Genomic DNA, 18,345 nt, shown 5'->3' on the forward strand with positions numbered 1-18,345 from the left:
CTGCAGGAGGGACTGGTACACTTCACAAAATAGATGGCATCATGAGGAGGGAGAATTATGTGAATATATTAAATCAAAATCTCAAGACATCAGTCAGGAAGTTAAAGCTTGGTCGCAAATGGGTCTTCCAAATGGACAATGACCCCAAGCATACTTCCAAATTTGTGGCAAAATGGCTTAAGGACAACAAAGTCCAGGTATTGGAGTGGCCATCACAAAGCCCTGACCTCAATCTTATAGAAAATGTGTGGGCAGAACTGAAAAAGTGTGTGCGAGCAAGGAGGCAAGGAGGCCTGACTCAGTTACACCAGCTCTGTCAGGAGGAATGGGCCAAAATTTACCCAACTTATTGTGGGAAGCTTGTGGAAGGTTACCCGAAACGTTTGACCCAAGTTAAACAATTTAAAGGCAATGCTACCAAATACTAATTGAGTGTATGTAAACTTCTGACTCACTGGGAATGTGATGAAAGAAATAAAAGCTGAAATAAATCATTCTCTCTACTATTATTCTGACATTTCACATTCTTAAAATAAATTGGTGATCCTAACTGCCCCAAGACAGGGGACTTTTACTAGGATTAAATGTCAGGAATTGTGAAAAACTGAGTTTAAATGTATTTGGCTAAGATGTATGTAAACTTCCGACTTCAACTGTAGCATTTGCAAAGTAATCAACAGCTATTGTTTAATCTCAACCCAGAGTTAAACAAAAAATAGACTATACATATAGGTCTAGGGCAGGGGTTCACAAACATTTTTGGCCAGCGACCCAATTTTGAAAAAATGCGACCCCACCGTGTGAAAAAAGTGATGTAATCAACGGCCAATGTTTCGTTTTTTAATTGTGGCTATGACAGTTTATTACAAATCAGTCTGACAGTACTTTTGATGTTATTTCAATCTGAAGGAAGTATGGTTTGAAGTGACTGAAATGCATCAGAAAGGTATTGGGAAGTTCAGAAAATCATCAGGCAATACTTTTGTATGATCTTCTGTGTAGAAAACATCATTGATGATGTTCCTTTACCGCCAGTCTGATTTAGTGCCTGGTCTTGTCCACTCTGTTCTAGAAGACACATACATGTTCCTGGGAGTCTTAGCTTTCAGTGAAGGGATCATAATATTTTGCAGCTTAAACGGTTCAGAAGATAGAGCTACATTTGTAGGAAGAAAACAGAAACCTCTCTTTTTATTACAACCACATCTAGCGGCTACCGGAGGTTGCTGATGTAACCCTGGTTCTATAAACCAAGCGCAATTTATTTTATTTCAAATCAAATCAAATTGTATTTATCACATGCGCCGAATACAACAGGTGTAGGCCTTTCTGTGAAATGCTTACTTACAAGCCCTTAACCAACAATGCAGTTAAAAAATGATATAAGAAAATGACAATAACAATAACGAGGCTATGTACAGGGGGTACCGGTACCGAGTCAATGTGTGGTGGGAACAGGTTAGTCGAGGTAATTTCTAAAGTGACTATGCATAGATAATAAACAGCGAGTAGCAGCAGTGTAAAAACAAAGGGGGGGAGGTCAATGTAAATAGTCTGTGTGGCCATTTGATTAATTCTTCAGCAATCTTATGGCTTGGGGGTAGAAGCTGTTAAGGAGCTTTTAGGTCCTAGACTTGGTGCTCCGGTACCGCTTGCCATGCGGTAGCAGAGTGAACAGTCTATGACTTTGGTGACTGGAGTCTTTGATAATTTTTTGGGCCTTCCTCTGACACCGCCTAGTATATAGTTCCTGGATGTCAGGAAGCTTGGCCCCGTGATGTACTGGGCCGTACGCACTACCCTTTGTAGCACCTTACGGTCAGATGCCGAGCAGTTGCCATACCAGGCGGTGATGCAACCGGTCAGGATGCTCTCGAGGGTGTAGCTGTATAACTTTTTGAGGATCTGGGGACCCATGCCAAATCCTTTCAGTCTCCTGAGGGGGAAAAGGTGCTGTCGTGCCCTCTTCACAACTGTCTCGGTGTGTTTGGACCATGATAGTTTGTTGGTGATGTGGACACCAAGGAACTTGAAACTCTTGACCCGTTCCACTTCAGCCCTGTCAATGTTAATGGGGCCTGTTCGGCCCTCCTTTTCCTATAGTACACGATCAGCTCCTTTGTCTTGCTCACATTGAGTGAGAGGTTGTTGTCCTGGCACCACACTGCCAGGTCTTTGACCTCCTCCCTATAGGCTGTCTCATCGTTGTTGGTGATCAGGCCTGCCACTGTGGTCTCGTCAGCAAACTTAATGTTGGTGTTGGAGTCGTGCTTGGACACGCAGTCGTGGGTGATCAGGGAGTACAGGAGGGGACTAAGCACGGACCCCTGAGGGGTCACAGTGTTGAGGATCAGCATGGCAGATGTGTTGTTGCCTACCCTTACCACCTGGGGGCGGTCCGTCAGGAAGTCCAGGATCCAGTTGCAGGGGGAGGTGTTTAGTCCCAGGGTCCTTAGCTTAGTGATGAGCTTTGTGGGCACTATGGTGTTGAACGCTGAGCTGTAGTCAATAAACAGCATTTCCACATAGGTGTTCCTTTTGTCCAGGTGGGAAAGGGCAGTGTGGAGTGCCCTTCAAAGCACTCCATGGCTACTGACGTGAGTGCTACGGGGCAGTAATCATTTAGGAAGGTTACCTTTGCTTTCTTGGGCACAGGGACAATGGTGGTCTGTTTGAAACATGTAGGTATTACAGACTCGGTCAGGGGGAGGTTGACAACGTCAGTGAATACCCTTTCCAGTTGGTCCGCCCATGCTTTGAGTACACGTCCTGGTAATCCGTCTGGCCCTGCGGCTTTGTGAATGTTGACCTGTTTAAAGGTCTTGCTAGCAACGGCTACAGAGAGCGTAATCACACAGTCGTCTGGAACAGCTGGTGCTCTCATTCATGCTTCAGTGTTGCTTGCCTCGAAGCGAGCATAAAAGGCATTTAGCTTGTTTGGGAAACTCGCATCACTGGGCAGCTGACGGCTGGGTTTCCCTTTGTAGTCCGTAATATTTTTCAAGCCCTGCCACATCTGACGAGCGTCAGAGCCAGTGTAGTAGGATTCAATCTTAGTCCTGCATTGAAGCTTTACCTGTTTGATGTTTCGTCTGAGGGTATTGCGGGATTTCTTATAAGTGTCCGGATTAGTGTCCCGTTCCTTGAAAGCGGCAGCTCTAGCCTTTAGCTCGGTGCGGATATTGCATGTAATCCATGGCTTCTGGTTAGGGAAATGTACATATGGTCACTGTGGGGAAGACGTCGTCGATGCACTTATTGATGAAGCCGGTGACTGAGGTGGTGTACTCCTCAATGCCATTGGATGAATCCCGGAACATATTCCAGTCTGTGCTAGCAAAACAGTCCTGTAGCGTAGCATCCACGTCATCTGACCACTTCCGTATTGATAGAGTCACTGGTACTTCCTGCTTTAGTTTTTGCTTGTAAGCAGGAATCAGGAGGACAGAATTATGGTCAGATTTGCCAAATGGTTTCGAGTTTTTTTCCCTCTGGTTGCACATGTGACATGCTGGTAGATAGTGTGGTCTACAGCTTATCAGGAGGTATTCTACCTCAGGCGAGCAATACCTCGAGACTTCTTTAATATTAGACATCGCACACCTGCAGTTATTGACAAATAGACACACACTACTGCCCCTCGTCTTACCAGACGTAGCTGCTTTGTCCTGCTGATGCATGGAGAAGCCAGCCAGCTCTATATTATCCGTGCCATCGTTCAGCCACGTCTCGTGGAACTTAAGATATTACAGTTTTTTTATATCCTGTTGGTAGGATAGTCTTAATCCAGTTTGTTTTCCAATGATTGCACGTTGGCCAATAATATGGAGGGAAGTGGTGGTTTACCTACTCGTCGATGAATTCTTACAATGCACCCTGCCCTCCTCTTTTCCCTCTTTTCCCTCTTCCTCTTGTCTTTTCTTCACGCTGGTAGCCATCCCTGATGACGGGGATTTGGGCCTTGTCTTGACAAAGCAGTATATCCTTCGAGTTGGATTCATTAAAGAAAATATCTTCGTCCAGTTCGAGGAGAGTAATCGCTGTTCTGATGTCCAGAAGCTCTTTTCGGTCATAAGAAACAGTAGCAGCAACATTATGTACAAAATGTGTTACAAACAATGCGAAAAAACAAAACAAAGCAGCACAGTGGGTTAGGAGGCCATAAAACGGCAGCTCTCCCCCCCGGTGCCATTATCTCAGTTTCTCTCACAACCCTTAGTTTGGGAAAAGCTACCCTAGAGTTTCAAGCTCTGTTTGATTTAAAATGTGATGATATTTAGTGATAATGAATTGTGTTTGGTTGTCAACGCAAACAAATATCAACATTTGAAGGAGATGTACAGCGCATTCAGAAAGTATTCAGACCCCTTGACTTTTTTCACATTTTGTTACAATTATTCTAAAATTGACTAAATAATTTCCCCCCCTCATCCACCTACACACAATACCCCATAATGACAAAGAAAAAACAGGTTTTTAGAAATGTTTGCGAATTTATTAAAAATTAAAAACTGAAATATCACATATACATAAGTGTTCGGACCCTTTACTCAGTACTTTGTTGAAACACCTTTGGCAGCGATTACAGCCTTGAGTCTTCTTGGTTATGACGCTACAAGCTTGGCACACCTGTACTTGTGGACTTTCTCCCATTCTTTTCTGCAGATCCTTTCAAGCTCTGTCAGGTTGGATGGGGAGCGTCACTGCACAGCTATTTTCAGGTCTCGGGTTCAAGTCCGGGCTTTAGCTGGGCCACGCAAGGACATTCAGAGACTTGTCGTGAAGCCACTCCTGCGTTGTCTTGGCTGTGTGCTTAGGGTTATTGTCCTGTTGGAAGGTGAACCTTCGCCCCAGTCTGAGGGCCTGAGTGCTCTGGAGGAGGTTTTCATCAAGGATCTCTCTGTACTTTGCACCGCTCATCTTTCCTTCGATTCTGATTAGTTTCCCAGGCCCTGCTGCTGAAACATCCCCACAGCATGATGCTGCCACCACCATGCTTCACCGTCGTAGTGATGGTGCCATGTTTCCTCCAGACGTGACGCTTGGCATTCAGGCCAAAGAGTTCAATCTTGGTTTCATCAGACCAGAGAATCTTGTTTCTCCTGGTCTGAGAGTCCTTTAGATTCCTTTTGGCAAACTCCAAGCGGGCTGTCATGTGCCTTTTACTGAGGTTGCGTTGAACACCAAACACAATTCAATATCACTTTATAAATCAAATAAAAAGCCTAGTAACATGTCGGGAAGTTAACAGATTATATGTTGGATTCACGTCTCCAACTCAACCTAAAATTGGTGGTTCTAAATCACTATTCCTACTCTGAAGACGCTTTGTGAATACGGGCCCTGGCATAAAGCTTGTTGTCCAATAACTTGCACAGCGGTCGTTTCACCACAGGACTCTAGAGGTATTATAGTCAATGCTTATGAACTGAATATAAGTGAATTTCCATATATCAATGACACTAAAAAATATGTTGAATTTTTCAGCAACTTGCAGTAAATGCTAGCATGGCTTTGGTGATGAAGTGCGTTTATTGTTGTCTCCCTATCAGGCCACTACATGCTGTGACAAGGGCCTGGATGGTGACACATTTTCTTCAAGCTACTTGACTGAATACTGGGGACTTCAGTGCTACTGGAAGCAAGGGCCTTACCTGGGAGCACAGCAACAGTCTCTCTCTCTCTCGCTCGCTCTGTCTCACACAGCCATTCTGTCAACATGTCAGTGCTTTCAGAAAGTATTCATACCCCTTGACTTATTCCACATTTTGTTGTGTTACAGCCTGAATTCAAAATTGATCAAATGTATATATTTTTCTCATCCATCTACACACAATACCCCATAATGAAAAACTGAAAAGATGTTTTTAGAAATCTTGGCAAATGTATTGAAAATAAAATACAGAAATATCTAATTGACATAAGTGTTAACACCCCTGAGTCAATACATGTCAGAATCACATTTGGCAGTGTTTACAGCTGTGAGTTTTTCTGGGTAAGTCTCTAAGAGCTTTGCACACTTGGATTGTACAATATTTTCCATTATTCTTTTTAAAGTTCTGTCAACTTGGTTGTTGCTAGACAACCATTTTCAAGTCTTGCCATAGGGTTTCAAGCAGATTTAAGTCAAAACTGTAACTTGGCCACTCAAGAACATTCACTTTCTTCTTGGTAAGCAACTCCATTGTAGATTTGGCCTTGTGTTTTATGTTTATTGTCCTGCTGAAAGGTGAATTAATCTCCCAGTGTCTGGTGGAAAGCAGACTGAACCAGGTTTTCCTCTAGGATTTTGCCTGTACTTAGCTACATTCTGTTTATTTTTTGTCCTGAAAAACTCCCCGGTCCTTAACGATTACACGCATACCCAAAACATGATGCAGCGACCACTGTGCTTGAAAATATGGAGAGTGGTACTCAGTAATGTGTTGCCCCAAACATAACACTTTGTATTCAGGACAAATGGTTAATTGCTTTGCCACATTTTTTTGCAGTATTACTTTAGTGCCTTGTTGCAAACAGGATGCATGTTTTGGAATATTTTTATTCTGTACAGGCTTCTTTTTTTAGCTCTTTCAATTTCGTTAGTATTGTGGAGTAATTACAACATTCTTCATACATCCTCAGTTTTCTTCTGTCACAGCCATTAAACTTTGCACCTGTTTTAAAGTCACCAATCCCTGAGCGGTTTCCTTCCTCTCCGGCAACTGAGTTAGGAAGGACGCCTGTATCTTTGTAGTTACTGTGTGTATTTATACACCATCCAAAGTGTAAATAATAACTTCACCATGCTCAAAGGGATACTCAATTTCATCTTTTTTATTTTTTATTTTACCCATGTACCAATAGGTGCCCTTCTTTGGAGTCATTGGAAAACCTCCCTGGTTTGTGTGGTTGAATCTGTGTTTGAAATTCACTGCTCGACTGAGGGACCTTACAGATAATTGTATGTGTTGTGTACAGAGATGAGGTATTCATAAATAAATCATGTTGAACACTATTTTTGTACAGAGAGTGAGTCCATTCAAGTTATTATCTGGCTTGTTACGCACATGTTTACTCTGAACTTCTGTAGGCTTGCCATAACAAAGGGGTTAAATACTTATTGACTCAAGACATTTCAGCATTTCATTTCTAATTCATTCGTAAAAAAAATTGAAGAACCTAATTCTATTTTGACATTATGGGTTATTGTGTGTAGGCGGGTGACAAAAAAATCTCAATTTAATTTATTTCAAATCCAGGCTGTAACACAACAAAATGTGGAAAATGTCAAGTGGTGTGAATACTTTCTGAAGGCACTGTATTGTATGTATCCACTCAAATTCATACGAAGTAATACGGGCAAAAGCACTGACTTGTATTCACTACTTGTCCCATTCTTTAATCTTGACTGGGATATATATTTTAGTTGACACACCTGTGTGATGTCTGATATACAGTACCAGTGAAACGTTTGGACACACCTACTCATTCCAGGCCTTTTCTTTATTTTTACTATTTTCTACATTGTAGAATAATAGTGAAGATATCAAAACTATGAAATAACAAATCAAAATATATTTGATTTTTGAGATTCTTCAAAGTAGCCACCCTTTGCCTTGATGACAGCTTTGCACACTCTTGGCATTCTCTGAACCAGATTCATGAGGTAGTCACCTGGAATGCATTTCAGTTTACAGGTGTGCCTTGATAGGGGCAGTATTCGGAAGTTCAGATGACTGAGATGCCCAAAGTAAACTGCCTGTTACTTAGGCCCAGAAGCTAGGATATGCATATAATTGGTAATATTGGATAGAAATTACTCAGAAGTTTCTAAAACTGTTAACATAATGTCTGTGAGTATAACAGAACTGATATGGCAGGCGAAAACCCGAGGAGAATCCATCCAGATTTCTTTTTTGAGGTCACCACCCATTGAAATGGCTGTCTATGGGAAAATCAAAGGAAATACTCCCAGATTGCAGTTCCTATGGCTTCCACTAGATGTCAACAGTCTTTAGAAATTATTTCAGGCTTGTTTTTTGAAAAATTAGCTAGAATTTGTAGTTTTTCTAGGTGGCTCTCATTTTGACTGTAGTCTTGCAGCGCGCGTGGATGAGGGCGCACACTTCGTTATTTATCTCCGGTAATGAACATAATATTCTCTGTCTTAAATTGTATTGTTTATTCACATATTAGGGTACCTGAGGATTGATTAGAAACGTTGTTTGACTTGTTTGGACGAAGTTTATTGGTAACTTTAGGGATTCCTTTGTATGCATTTTGAATGAGGGGAACAGGTAGATTACCGAATCAAGCGCACCAACTAAACTGACTTTTTTGGGGATATAAAGAAGGACTTTATCGAACAAAACGAGCATTTGTTATGTAGCTGGGACCCTTGGGATTGCAAACAGAGGAAGATCTTCAAAGGTAAGTGATTTATTTGATCACTATTTCTGACTTTCGTGACGCCTCTGCTGGTTTGGAAAATGTTTTTAATGCTTTTGTACGTGGGGCGCTGTCCTCAGATAATCGCATGGTCTAATTTCGCCGTAAAGCCTTTTTGAAATCTGACAAAGCGGCTGGATTAACAAGAAGTTAAGCTTTTAAACGATGTAAGACACTTGTATTTTCATTCATGTTTAATGTTACGATTTTTGTATTTTGAATTCTGCGCTCTGCAATTTCACCGGATGTTGTCGAGGTGTGCCGCTAGCGGCACATCTAGCCCAAAGTGGTTTTTAATGACTTTACCACAGGAAAAATATGCCTTTGGTCATCCACAAAATGTGGCCATTGAAAGGGTTAGTTAGTTAGTTGCATCTTTCCTCAGGGAACTGTCTGCGGATAGCTGACAACAGAGTGGCAGGTTTTTTGAAGTGCTGTTCTAGAGTTCCATAGCCTAGAAGACTCACCTGCAGATAGGGGGATGGACACATGTTAGTTTTTATAATAGTCTGGGAGACTTTTAAAAGGGAGGAGAGACCATAAATTTGAGTGAGTACATTAAATCCAATCCAACCAGTGGCCCTGGATAATATGCTATGTAATCACACAAGCAGACTGCCCTAGTAAAATACATTTTACAGAGTGCATCAAGTATACTATTAGGAGTGGAGCTTACTTCTCTGTGCTCTGGAGAGATTGCAGGAAGTTGGTCAGAAGGCTCTGGAGGTCATTGAACCATTCTGTCTCTAGCACCTGGAGAGAGACTGATAGACGTGGTGAGTGTGCTTGAAATAGAGCCCTCCCCCCTGACCTCCCACTGGCCTCCCACTGACCTCCTGCCTAATCCTCTAATCACAGTCTCACTGACAGTGAGTTACTCTAGGATTATACAGGTGTATGGTGCCTAGGGCTTCTCCACTCATATGAGTGGAGTATTAGTACTCTTGATACTATTGTAATAGTACCATGCGATGTGAAGAAAACAATCATATCATGACTTACTGACACAGAGTGCTGCATGTTCCTGCTGATAGCAAGCCTCAACCTGGATGCAGATAAATGTCCTGCCTTGTAGACTGGTGGCATCTATCTCTACCAGGCTCCAAGAAATCAGATGACAAACCTGAAGAGATTAACAAAGGTAAATGGTACCTGTATTTAGTATTCATCTGTCAGTTGGCCTATTTCATGACTAATGTCTGTAAATGACAACAATAGAGCTGATAAAAAATGTGACATGCCATCCAAGTGAATTATATTATGGCACCACGTCTCATCTCACTAACAATTGCTACCTCGACTTATTCCATCATGACAACATCATGCTCTTCCTTATTTTACTGTAGTTAGCTAGCTTACAACTTAGATTCCTGTGATTGTTGAGACCTAATTTAGCATCCAAACAGCTTCACAGATGATGTCTGAAAAATTAGTAACACCCTACTTGACAGCCAGCGTCATAACATGTCATGTCATAACAGCTGACATAACTTGTCAAAACCTGTCATAATATGGTCATAACACTGTCATGACGTATATTTAGACCTGTTATTGCGTTATATTGCGTTATTTTATAGCTGGTTATGACACCTACATAAGAGTGTCAAAACCCACTAAACCTACCACATTAGTTATTTTATGGTTGGATATGGTCCGTACATTAGAGTGTCAAAACCCACTAAACCTACCACATTAGTTATTTTATGGTTGGATATGGTCCGTACATTAGAGTGTCATATCCCACAAAACCTACCACACAAGGCAAAACATTCCATTACACCATAGCCTACTTGTCAATTGTATGTTTATGTTATATGACATTTTCTGAAATTGGCCATATTAAATTATAATTGTAATTGCGCACACATTAATGTCAGACTTGCACCTACCCCAATGCTCTGTTTCTGATGAATGCAGGATCAGATTTCAGGAGCAGGACAAGACACCCTCTTTGTGACTGATGACTGACATAAGGGCATGTACGTGATATGTATATGATTATGATGGTCATAATGCTTCATGACAGTGTCATAAAGTGTACTTTGTTAGTCCAAATAAAGTGACAGGATGGTCATAATGCTTCATGACAGCGTCATAGTGTATTCTCTTAGTCCTAGTAAAGTGACACAGGATGGTCATAATATTTTTTGACAGTGTCGTAAAGTGTATTTTCTACAAGTTATTTAAAATATGATGAAAAAAGCATGACTGTAAAGAATTCATTACAACAACAACAAAGGACTTTAAGAAACAAACTTTCAAATGAAAGGAAACTTCTTGGCAGGGAAAAAACACATTTGAATAAATGTGAGTTTTGACACTTACAGTGGGGAGAACAAGTATTTGATACACTGCCGATTTTGCAGGTTTTCCTACTTACAAAGCATGTAGAGGTCTGTCATTTTTATCATAGGTACACTTCAACTGTGAGAGACGGAATCTAAAACAAAAATCCAGAAAATCACATTGTATGATTTTTAAATAATTAATTTGCATTTTATTGCATGACATAAGTATTTGATCACCTACCAACCAGTAAGAATTCCGGCTCTCACAGACCTGTTAGTTTTTCTTTAAGAAGCCCTCCTGTTCTCCACTCATTACCTGTATTAACTGCACCTGTTTGAACTCGTTACCTGTATAAAAGACACCTGTCCACACACTCAATCAAACAGATTCCAACCTCTCCACAATAGCCAAGACCAGAGAGCTGTGTAAGGACATCAGGGATAAAATTGTAGACCTGCACAAGGCTGGGATGGGCTACAGGACAATAGGCAAGCAGCTTGGTGAGAAGGAAACAACTGTTGGCGCAATTATTAGAAAATGGAAGAAGTTCAAGATGACGGTCAATCACCCTCGGTCTGGGGCTCCATGCAAGATTTCACCTCGTGGGGCATCAATGATCATGAGGAAGGTGAGGGATCAGCCCAGAACTACACGGCAGGACCTGGTCAATGACCTGAAGAGAGCTGGGACCACAGTCTCAAAGAAAACCATTAGTAACACACTACGCCGTCATGGATTAAAATCCTGCAGCGCACGCAAGGTCCCCCTGCTTAAGCCAGTGCATGTCCAGGCCCGTCTGAAGTTTGCCAATGACCATCTGGATGATCCAGAGGAGGAATGGGAGAAGGTCATGTGGTCTGATGAGACAAAAATAGAGCTTTTTGGTCTAACTCCACTCGCCGTGTTTGGAGGAAGAAGAAGTATGAGTACAACCCCAAGAACACCATCCCAACCGTGAAGCATGGAGGTGGAAACATCATTCTTTGGGGATGCTTTTCTGCAAAGGGGACAGGACGACTGCACCGTATTGAGGGGAGGATGGATGGGGCCATGTATCGCGAGATCTTGGCCAACAACCTCCTTCCCTCAGTAAGAGCATTGAAGATGGGTCGTGGCTGGGTCTTCCAGCATGACAACGACACGAAGCACACAGCCATGGCAACTAAGGAGTGGCTCCGTAAGAAGCATCTCAAGGTCCTGGAGTGGCCTAGCCAGTCTCCAGACCTGAACCCAATAGAAAATCTTTGGAGAGAGCTGAAAGTCCGTATTGCCCAGCGACAGCCCCGAAACCTGAAGGATCTGGAGAAGATCTGTAGGGAGGAGTGGGCCAAAATCCCTGCTGCAGTGTGTGCAAACCTAGTCAAGAACTACAGGAAACGTATGATCTCTGTAATTGCAAACAAAGGTTTCTGTACCAAATATTAAGTTCTGCTTTTCTGATGTATCAAATACTTATGTCATGCAATAAAATGCAAATTAATTACTTAAAAATCATACAATGTGATTTTCTGGATTTTTGTTTTAGATTCCGTCTCTCATAGTTGAAGTGTACCTATGATAAAAATTACAGACCTCTACATGCTTTGTAAGTAGGAAAACCTGCAAAATCGGCAGTGTATCAAATACTTGTTCTCCCCACTGTATGTAGGTGTCATAACCAGCTATTAAAACATAATAATATACACTGCTCAAAAAAATAAAGGGAACACTTAAACAACACAATGTAACTCCAAGTCAATCACACTTCTGTGAAATCAAACTGTCCACTTAGGAAGCAACACTGATTGACAATAAATTCCACATGCTGTTGTGCAAATGGAATAGACAACAGGTGGAAATTATAGGCAATTAGCAAGACACCCCCAATAAAGGAGTGGTTCTGCAGGTGGTGACCACAGACCACTTCTCAGTTCCTATGCTTCCTGGCTGATGTTTTGGTCACTTTTGAATGCTGGCGGTGCTTTCACTCTAGTGGTAGCATGAGACGGAGTCTACAACCCACACAAGTGGCTAAGGTAGTGCAGCTCATCCAGGATGGCACATCAATGCGAGCTGTGGCAAGAAGGTTCGCTGTGTCTGTCAGCGTAGTGTCCAGAGCATGGAGGCGCTACCAGGAGACAGGCCAGTACATCAGGAGACGTGGAGGAGGCCGTAGGAGGGCAACAACCCAGCAGCAGGACCGCTACCTCCGCCTTTGTGCAAGGAGGAGCACTGCCAGAGCCCTGCAAAATGACCTCCAGCAGGCCACAAATGTGCATGTCTGCTCAAACGGTCAGAAACAGACTCCATGAGGGTGGTATGAGGGCCCGACGTCCACAGGTGGGGGTTGTGCTTACAGCCCAACACCGTGCAGGACGTTTGGCATTTGCCAGAGGACACCAAGATTGGCAAATTCGCCACTGGCGCCCTGTGCTCTTCACAGATGAAAGCAGGTTCACACTGAGCACATGTGACAGACGTGACAGAGTCTGGAGACGCCGTGGAGAACGTTCTGCTGCCTGCAACATCCTCCAGCATGACCGATTTGGCGGTGGGTCAGTCATGGTGTGGGGTGGCATTTCTTTGGGGGGCCGCACAGCCCTCCATGTGCTCGCCAGAGGTAGCCTGACTGCCATTAGGTACCGAGATGAGATCCTCAGACCCCTTGTTGCTGGTGCGGTTGGCCCTGGGTTCCTCCTAATGCAAGACAATGCTAGACCTCATGTGGCTGGAGTGTGTCAGCAGTTCCTGCAAGAGGAAGGCATTGATGCTATGGACTGGCCCGCCCGTTCCCCAGACCTGAGTCCAATTGAGCACATCTGGGACATCATGTCTCGCTCCATCCACCAACGCCACGTTGCACCACAGACTGTCCAGGAGTTGGCGGATGCTTTAGTCCAGGTCTGGGAGGAGATCCCTCAGGAGACCATCCGCCACCTCATCAGGAGCATGCCCAGGCGTTGTAGGGAGGTCATACAGGCACGTGGAGGCCATACACACTACTGAGCCTCATTTTGACTTGTTTTAAGGACATTACATCAAAGTTGGATCAGCCTGTAGTGTGGTTTTCCACTTTAATTTTGAGTGTGACTCCAAATCCAGACCTCCATGGGTTGATAAATTTGATTTCCATTGATCATTTTTGTGTGATTTTGTTGTCAGCACATTCAACTATGTAAAGAAAAAAGTATTTAATAAGAATATTTCATTCATTCAGATCTAGGATGTGTTATTTTAGTGTTCCCTTTATTTTTTTGAGCAGTGTATGTCACAGCAGGTGTAAATATATGGGTCATGACAGTGTTATGACCATATTACGACAGGTTATGACAAGTTATGTCAGCTGTTATGACATATTATACAATGGGTTGGTCTAATCCTGAATGCTGATTGGTTAAAACCGCATTCCAGACGGTGTCTATTCCACAAGTTACCACCGGCTAAATCTATGACGTTAAAATGCCTATTTACTCTGTTCCATCTGACTGTGAAATCCTCTATCTCATCAGCCCAGCCAGGCAATTTATAAACTTGATCTCTACTAGATAAAGCATATAGACATTATCTCACATTTCTTTTAGACTAACATTTAGTTTTCAACAGTGGAGATTTATATAAACCTTGCTGTCTGTCTCTCCGACATTTGCAACACTTTCAATATTCAAATTCAGTCTCCAGCTGACGCATAGTAATGAACGTGTCAGGAGTCGGGATGAAACAGACAGGCAGGCAGCTTTTCTCAGCCAGTCAAAATCATGAATCAGCATATTTTTTCTGGATTTATTCAAAGAAATATCAATAGAAAACAGGTCAACTTAAATGAAGTGCAGCTAGTTTGCAGTTTTTCCAACTTCAGTTTGAAGTGATTGTGTTAGCTGTTGGCTAGCTTCTCTGAACAACAGTGTCCTGACGAGAAAGCACATTTTCTATGCCAGATGAAATCACACATCATTAGCTCATTGATATGAATGTATCCAAATAAATGTAACTAGAAAACAGCTTAAACAAATGCAAACACAGATACTTTGTTGTTATTCTAGCTGCACTGTTTGACGTGACTGTAAGTTAGCCGTAGTTGGCTAGCTAGCAAGCAAGGGATAAGAACGTTGCCAGCCAGTATGGCAATAGAACATTTAGAATGAACGACTGGACGAACGATTTAGAACGAACGTCCATAGATACAGAACAAAAAGACTAAATGGCTGGGACACGTCTCTGGCAACCGAACCTTTAAAACGAATGACTAGCCGGCCTGGGTAGCAACCCTTGATTTGTGTTGGGACTATAACTTGTGGAAGGATGAAATAGTATCAATAAATTAATCTAAATAATGTTTTTAATGAAAATATGTAAATCATTATTTGAATATGTTGGTAACCCGTTGTATAAAAGGGATAATGTACCTCGCAGCCAGTGTTGGAGGATATATTGGCACTATTTTCCAGCCCTCAACTTCATCTCGGGCCTAACAACAGCCGTGCCAATATATCCTCCAAACACCGGCTTCTCTGGCATTATCACTTAATTATGACATGGGTATGACTGTCATAACGTGCTATGATGCTGGGTGTCAAGTAAAGTGTTACCGAAAAATTTACCTAGGTAGCTGGTAAGCTAAGTGACAACCCTATTAATTCTCTGTTGGTTAAGTAGGCTACACCTCCAAGTTACATCTGTGGGCTATAGCTAGCTAGCTAATGGAATCTAGCTAACGTGAGGTAGCTAGTCAACATGAATTGTTTGTATGCCACAATCCTTGCTTTACATCTGACAGATATAGCTACCATAGGTTGCTAGATAATAATGGTTTATGATAATTGCAGTTTAGTTCATTATCTAGCTAGCTACATGAGTCTGGCAGTAAAACACAACTAGTTAGCTAGCTAGCTAACCAACAAGCTAGCTAGCTACTCTAGCTAGCTTGACACACTGTAAGGTTAGCTTATCATGCTTTTCAGGACAACTCGACATTCCTCTTGCCAATCCTGGTCGACTCCTTCTTGCCTACTCCCATCTCTCGGTCTTCTTCTAGATTCAAAACGTTATGACTGTAGACAGTCTGGTGCCTTATTGTCAAAAAGCAACCCACTCGTTACATAGACACCTGGTGCAGTCAATGGCTCAGTGTTCCAAAGTTGTTCACTGACACAGCAGCATCGCTTTTATCTCAAATTTCCAATGTTGAATGAAAAAACAAAGGGACAAATCATATTGATGCATACACTGTGTATACATAACATTAAGAACACCTGGTCTTTCCATGACATAGACTGACCAGGTGAATCCAGGTTAAAGCTATGATCCCTTATTGATGTCACTTCAATCAGTGTAAATCTTCTTCAATCAGTGTGGATGAAGGGCTGGAGGCAGGTTAAAGAATTTTTAATCCTTGAGACAATTGAGACATGGATTGTGTATGTGTGCCATTCAGAGGGTGAATGGGCATGACAAAGGATTGAAATGCCTTTGAACGGGGTATGGTAGTAGGTGCCAGGCACACCGGTTTGTGTCAGGAACTGCAACGCTGCTGGGTTTTTTACACTCAACAGTTTCCCATGTGTATCAAGAATGGTCCACCACCCAAAGGACATCCAGCCAACTTGACAACTGTGGGAGGCATTGAAGTCAACATGGGCCAGCATCCCTGTAGAATGCTTTCGACATCTTGTAGAGTCCATGCCCTGTTGAATTGAGGCTGTTCTGAGGGCAAAAGGGGGGGTGCAACTCAATATTAGGAAGGTGTTCCTAATGTTTGGTATACTCAGTGTATATGCACTACACATTATTTTTTGGGGGGGTGCTATTGTGAAACATGGCATTTAATGAAAATATAAATGTAGAATGAACGGTCCATCTTCAGTTTTTCCACTGGGGTACAATAACTACTGCGCACATGGCTTAAAATCACCTCCCCAGTTTAAGCCCCTCCTTCCACGTTGAAATGACATGGTGTGCCCAGTGAGAAGGGCCATTTAAACTTGAAAAAGATTCAACTTGAAAAATACTATCACTGACACCTCAGAGGCTACATTCACATTTGGTTTTGCTTTTATACCTGATAAAATATCTTAATTAAATTGTTGGAATTATATCAGATTTATCCTAGGTAATAATGTTAAATTGTATTTGTGAATTTAGCAAAAAATAGACTTTTGGACCGGACTAGATTAATTTCCTTAGATGAGAATTGTATCTCTTTTCATACCTATAGGGTTTTACAACAAGTGGATTATCTGTGGAAAGGAATACCACAACCGAAAGGTATTCGCCCAGGCACAACCCACTGATGACCTGCTTGTTTGAAATGTCTACACAGAGCTTGTGTTTTTGGTTGTCTGTGCTGCTGTTTCGTATACATGCACTGTTGACACTGTACACATGGTTGATACTTGTCACCTGCTGCACCATGTCTTCTTAAATGTAAATCTCGAGTTTTTAAACAGATAGAAACCACATGGGGGTTTTTCAGTAGGCTCCAACATGTATTAGGTTTTTATCTTGAAATTACAGCCTAGGCTAAAATGTCTAAAGCTGTAACGTACTTTGAGATGGGGGGACTAATCATGCCCAAACTTGCACAATTTCCTTTCATTCTACTGTTATTAGGAAAGAATCATGGAAATTCAAAAGTGTCTAACATTAGTTTTGGAGTAGCCTAGCATGCAGGCAGGCTGTCAGCGTGGACATGACGCCTCATGTCAACCAGATGCATCAAATGCATCATGTGGAAGTCATTCATTATCAATGGAGCAGTCTGCAACGCAACGTTGGGGATGCAGCACTAGGCTGCAGTGCGTTCTGTGTTCCACGTGCATTTAATATTTTCAACTCGTGCGGTTGCTTTACTGTGCACTGGTACATGGAAGACTCCAACTAGCTAGCTTTTAGCAACTTGAAAAGCGAAGCACGTGCATCAAGTACGAAAAATGCGGGCTACACATCCAACAAACAAAACGCATATGCATATGGTGGACATTGGGTGTTATGTAAACGGTATAGACTTTATACACAAGCCTCGCGTCGCCCAGGGTATTCTGAAACCTATACCCCAGTTGGAAATACCTATACCCCAGTTGGAAATGCAGTAGCCTAGCCTTGAGATATTGGAAAACGTCACAGTAACATAGTTGGAACATCTGGGAAATGTTATTGAAGTCAGACCAATAGGCTACACTTACTGTTTGTTTGTATAACCTTATGTTTTGTTTTGTCGCCATGTTCTTCACATGATCCGTTATTTCCTTATAATATATGGGAACTCACAACGCACCCCTTTTCAATAGATGAGCATCAGTAATTGCCTACTATTTGTTTAACTAAACCGGGTGAGTGATGTCATAGTAGCCTACCGTGTTAAGCCTATCCCATACTATATTTAATAGGTTACGGGAAATAATATGCTTATGGCGCAATGTAGACACGTTCAACAAGACAGAGATGTTTCATTGATATCACTGTACATTTTGATATCTTGAAATGCTGCATGCATGGTGGTGATTCGATTGTCAAATGTTTGCAGGCCTATAGACCCGTGAGCGGTCTGGGCATAGCAGTGTCTTGATAAGCAAAGCGACAATGTATGTGGGCTGCGTTAGAAATATATTTTATTTCACCGTGTCATTAGAATTTACCGATTTTTTTGTTGGA

Source organism: Salvelinus alpinus, chromosome 31 (assembly GCF_045679555.1).
Source record: "Salvelinus alpinus chromosome 31, SLU_Salpinus.1, whole genome shotgun sequence".
Taxonomy (NCBI): domain Eukaryota; kingdom Metazoa; phylum Chordata; class Actinopteri; order Salmoniformes; family Salmonidae; genus Salvelinus; species Salvelinus alpinus.